The following is a 6,000-nucleotide window of genomic DNA, read 5'->3' as shown; positions in this document are numbered from 1 at the left end:
CAAACGTCCGTCCCGGGGTCCGCCAGCAGGCGTTCGATGACCTCCGGGTCCGGGTCCATAGAGTCGTCGCAGGGGGGAGGGGTGCTCGCCGGGGGGCCGCTCACCGCTGGCTGGACGGGCTCCTCACGAGCCGCCCGGGGGGGCGAGGCGCCTGGCTCCGCTGGGGGCCCTGCCGGCAGCGCCCTCCACAGCTCCTCGGCCGCCGGGGACAGCAGGTCTGGGCGGCTGGACTGGAGGATGCGGAGGGCCGCCTCCTCCGGGCTGCCCCTCTGCAGTGGCGCAGCGGGGGAAGGCGCTGCAGCCGCCAAGAGCTTCTCCGCCGCCTCCCTGCGCGCTCTATGCAGCGCACCGGCCTCGTGGCGGGGCCGGTGCACAACAAGTGTGCCGCAGAGGGAACACAGGCCGGCCCGCTCCTCGTCACTAAACACGGCCGGGGGCTCCTGGTCCCTCTCCTCCAGGGTCAGGCCGCGGAAAGGCGGCGGCACTTCCTTGAGGTCACCGCCGCGAAGGGGCTGCGCCTGGTCCCGCCACCTGGACCGCGCGCAGTAAGAGATGGCCGCTCCGTTGGCGACCGTGGTCCAGGTGGCCACGTGCCGCAGGACCCTGGGCCGCTTGGGTTGCGGCTGCTCAGCGGCCGAAGCGCCGGCTGGATGCTGAGGGGGGCCCTGCGCCTGGTCGTCACTGGCCCTCTTGCGTTGTCCTGCACCACTGGGAGGTTCTCTCCAGTGGGCAGGCGCGCGGTTAGACTGGCGGTGGGGGCCACCGCAGCCGTGGAACCGGCGCCACTCGCGTGGACCCTGCCGCCGGCCGGGTGGCGCGCCTTGATGGCGGCCACCGTTCGACGGTGGTCTGCCTTGCCTTCTGGAGTCCGAGCCACGGGCGTCGGTCCGCTGGAGCTTCCTAGAAGACATACTGAGAGGGCGAGAGCACTGCGAGTGATAATTGATCGAGAGACACGGGTGCTACCTGGTCCTCAGGTTGTAGCGTCGGTTGCAAACCGCACCGCTACCTGCTCGTCCTCCCGGGGGTGAGATCGCCGCATCGCGCTGATTTTCCACCGCTTCGCAGCCATCGTCCTTGCGAAGGTGGAAAGCCTTCAAATCAGCGACATGCACCGGACCGGCGGTTTCGCCGTTTGTCAACAACCGCAACTGGTAGGTGAGCGGCGTAGTCCGTGCCGTAACTTCGTACGGCCCAGCCCACTTGTGCGCTAGCGACGCGGCGAAACCGCGCGCTGCGTTACTAAGTGGGTGCGTTCTCTTGAGTACTAGGTCGCCCGTGTTGAAAACGACGTGACGGCGACCTTTGTTGTACTGATCCGCCTGCTCCATGCGCGCCACATCGAGGTTTTCGCGGGCTGCTCGCTGCGCTGCCTCCAGGCGCTCCCGGAGCCTTGCCGCGTACTGCGAAAGCGGAGGGGGCGCAGGCCCCGCCGCGTCGAGTAGGGCATTCTCTAGCGGAAAAGCGATCTCTCTCCCAAAATTCAAGTAAGCGGGTGTAATACCCACTGACCTGTTCACGGTTGTCCTTGTAGCGAACGCCAGTTCGGACAGCCGCGCGTCCCAATCTCTGTGCTGCTCGGTCGTCGCGACCAGCATGCTCTTCAGATTTCGATTCACCCGCTCGGTTATGTTGCTCTGAGCGTGGTAGGGACTCGTTCTCCTGTGGCGGATTTGAAGCGCCCGACAGGAGTCTACAAAGACTTTGCTTGTGAAATACGAAGCATTGTCTGTAATCAGGTCGGAAGGGAAACCGAAACGAGTGAAAGCCTCCAACAGTTTTTCCCAAATTCGTTCCGACACAAGCTTCCTAAGGGGGAAAACCTCAACCCACTTGGAATAGTGGTCCGTTATTACCAGGATGAATTGGTTTCCGTGCGCGGACCGAGGGAGGGGTCCCATGATATCGCACGCGACCACTTGCCACGGGTAGTTGCTAACTACCGCCTTCATCATGCCAGCGGGCTTGCCCGCCCGAGGCTTGGCTACCTGGCATACCGGGCAGGTACGGGCGTATCCCAGCACATCCTTTCTCATGCCTGGCCAGGTCGCGACACGGCATAACTTGTCGTAAGTCTTACTGCCGCTGCCATGGCCTGCCAGCGCTGAGTCATGGAAGTACTGCAGGAACCGTTTCCGCAACCTTCTCGGGACCACGACTCGGAAAGGGGATGCTATCGCCGCTTCCTCGTCAAGTTGGGGGATGTAGCGGAGCAGCAAGCCATCATCGCCCAGCAGATACGCGTCGTACTTGCCCTCAGCGTTCCCGGTGCAAGCTGCGCTGCTCGCAAGCTCCTTCAGCACCCGCTGGCAAAGACCGTCTGCTTTCTGGGCCTCGATCAGCTCTTCTCTACTGACCGCTACTCCCCAAGACAGATTTCTTTCTGCCTCGCTCCTAGGCAGGCGAGCGGTCGCCGCCACGAGCTGCTGTGTTTCCCTTCCGTCACAGCACCGTGCGGGACCTTTGTCCGTCTCCCCTCTCTCCAAACCGGGCGCGACACTCCCGTCCGCCCTCTCTTCCTCTCCAACAGCGGTGACGCCGCTTTTTACAAAGCTGGGCTGCGCCTCTGAAGCGCTTCCGCCAGCATTCCATGGTGCGCGCGATAAAGCATCGGCCACCTTGTTCAAGCTGCCCCGGCGGTACTCGATGGCGTACGCGTAACGTTGCAACGTCAGCGCCCATCTCGCGAGTCTGCCTGCGGGGTTCTTGAGCCTCTTTAACCAAGACAATGCCTGATGATCTGTCTGCACGGTGAAGACCGCTCCGTCTAGGTACATGTCGAACTTCGACAATGCGAACATGATCGCCAGGCATTCTTTTTCGGTCACGGAGTAATTCCGCTCCGCCGATGTGAGCGTGCGACTAGCGAACGCGACAGGGCGCAGTTTGCCCTCGTGTTCCTGTAACAGAACAGCTCCAACACCGTAGTCACTAGCGTCTGTCTGCAAGACAAACTGCTTGTTCAGGTCGGGGAGGCGCAGACTAGCGGTATTCGCTATCGCGCGAGCCAAGGCAACAAATGCGTCACTCTGTTCCTTGCCCCAGACCCACTTCGAGCCTTTACGCAACAGCAGGTTCAGCGGCCTTGCAAGCTCCGAACAGCGCGGGATGAATTGCCTGTAGAACGCAACCATCCCCAAAAACCTCTGCAAGCTTTTCACATCCATGGGGCAGGGGTAGTTCAGAATTGCCTGCAGTTTGTCATCATTTGGTCTCAGTGTGCCATCATCCACGACAAAGCCCAAGAGGTTCACTCTCTTCGATGCCAACTGCACTTTCTTTGGATTAATGGTTAGACCGGCACGTCTCATTCTATCGAGAACGGAATTCAGGTGAATGAGGTGCTCCTCGAACGACTGTGAGAATATCACAACGTCGTCGAGGTACGCCATGGCGTAGTTGAACCTTGCATCGCCCAGCACGATGTCCATCAGTCGCATGAACGTGCTCGGGGCGTTAGACAAACCAAACGGGAGTCGAGTAAATTCGAAGAGCCCGCGGTGGCAGGTGAATGCGGTTTTCTCAATGTCACCTTCGGCCACCTCAATCTGCAGGTACCCTCTGCTTGCATCTAGGACTGTGAAGAACCTCGCGTTCCCTAACGCGTACATCACAGCCTCGATCGACTGAAAAGGGTACGCAACCGTAGGCGTCAGTGAGTTGAGCTTACGATAATCAACACACAGCCTGACCGATCCATCTTTCTTCGGCGCTAGAACCACTGGTGACGCCCAGGGACTTTGTGAGGGTCTCACCGCACCGGTATCAATCATCTCGTCAAGGGCACAGTCGAGAAGCTGCCTCTTATGCGCACTTAACGGCCTCGGGTTACACCTGAAAGGGCGCGTATCACCCGTCTGAATCTCGTGCTGAAGCAGGTCGGTTCTGCCCGGTTTCTCCGTGAAGCAATCCGAAAACGGGAGTAAAGTTTCCGCGAGCCTTCGGCGCTGACTACTGGGTCCTGAGAAAGACGCAATAATCGCTTCTAACGGGCCACCGTCTCTCAGCGTCTCGAGGGAGCCCACCTGCCTTTCTGTCGCGCAGGTGTGGACAACCACCTTTTGTGCAGGACAGCCGGGCAAAGATGCGCTTTCGAAGGGAATGAGGGGGGCGAGCTGGCTGTAACGATAGCCATTCTCCCCCATGTCGAGCACAATGCCTTCGCTCGAGAGAAAATCCCTTCCCAGAATTACTGGTATCGACAAGCCAGGCAGATAGACGAAGCGATGTCTCCGCTTTCTGCCGTCAAAACGCATCGTAAGACGCACTGCTCCCTTTGCCTTTGCCGCCCCAGCTGCTAAGCTTAACGGGGTTTCGGCCGGTCTGACACGGATGTTACCTATCCGGCAGGCCTCGTACACCTCGTCACCGACCAGTGACAGCGTTGAGCCCGTGTCTACGAGGGCAGAGTAGCATCGACCCGCTAACTGCACTAGCATAAAAGGGTTTGAGCGCGGAACGACTCCCTGAGTTCTACAGGCGAGCGGGACAAAGGCCTCCCCGTCGCCGGCGCGGGAGTTCTTTTCCTGACTAGCGCCTTGACAACCATGAAATTCTCCCGCTGACGGTGAAAGGCCGCTGCCACCAGACATCACCGCCAGCGCCTGGCGTTTCCCTGCATACGCCTAGCTTGGCATTCGCGTGCCACGTGGCCGGGCTGGTTGCAATTCCAGCAAAGCCGGTCATTCACCCGCCGCGTAGACGGAGGACCCCTCGTTCCACGAAGCGGTTGGGGACGGCTCTCCCCTTTCTCCGCGCATTCCTGACGCTCGCTCCGCGCGTGGCCTGTGAGACCGGCTCGACGCCGCTGCTCGAATGCGTACGGGTCAAGCGCACGAGGGACAACAGGGGGTTCCGCCTGATTTTCCACGGCCATTACCTCGGCGCGCCGAGCCCTCATCGCGCATTCTCGGCCTCCATCCCATGCGCATCCCGGTTCCAGCGATTCGGCCGGCCTGGGGGGCGGCCGGTAGCGCAGTTCGGCGAGTAAATCCGCCTGCACGGTCTTGGCCTCCTGCGCTAGGGCCTCGAGGTTTGTAAAACTGCGGCCCCGCAGATACGGCTTGAAGCGTGGATGGCACTGCCTGATCACACGCGCAACCTGATCTCGGTCGGTTGCCGTCGGGTCTGCCCTCTTGTACAGCTCTTGCATTGCGCGTACGTACTCGAGGAGGCTTTCCTCTGGGTGTTGGGTGCGCAACGCGAGCTCATCCAGCATCCGGCGCTCATAATCAGGCGGCAAGAACTCGGCGCGGAAACGGTCTTTGAAGTCCGCCAGCGACTGGAAAGTCGGCTGGCAGCGCCTCCATCGCGCCGCGCTCTCGACGAGTGCTACAGGCAGGACCTGCCCTAGCATTACGTCATCTGGGGCGCCCAGAGCCGTCTGGTAGTCCTCGAGTTGTTGCGAAAACTCGTGGACTGATTTCGCGTCCGTGTACCCGGAAAAGGAGGGGACCTCCATATTTATCCGCGGGCGCGATGCTGTAGCCGATGCTACCGATGCTGCGGCCTGGTTGGCGCCAGCCACCAAACCGAGCTGACGGGCTAATGCGGCAAACATCTCAGTCACCTGCCCCATTACGGCCGCCGCGTCGGCCGTCTCACTACCGGCTGCCCCGCCATCCAAAGCCGTGGCTGAAACATCCTTTCTGGGAGGCATAGTTCGCGCTAACTGTCCGGCCGCACCGGCTAACTGCTCATGGCAACAAGAACATTCACATACACAACAATCTATCTACAAACACGCGGAAATACACAACACAAAACGCCCGAAAACTACATAAATAATACAAAACCCCTAACAAATTTACAAGACTACACAAGTCGCTACTCCGCGAACATTCCGCCTGACCCGCTCCTTAACCCTATCGGTCCGGCGTGGCCCTGAACAAAGAGGGCCTGCCACGAGTCTGGCTGCACGTCCCAAAATCGGCAGAGAAATCGTCCACAAGGTGTTAATTAAAGCCGCACGCTGGGCGCCATTATTTGTGGGCAATTCCT

The sequence above is a fragment of the Amblyomma mixtum genome, chromosome 7 (assembly GCF_055824585.1).
Source record: "Amblyomma mixtum isolate Tamu chromosome 7, ASM5582458v1, whole genome shotgun sequence".
Classification (NCBI taxonomy): Eukaryota; Metazoa; Arthropoda; class Arachnida; order Ixodida; family Ixodidae; genus Amblyomma; species Amblyomma mixtum.
Note: the sequence above shows the minus strand (reverse complement) of the source record.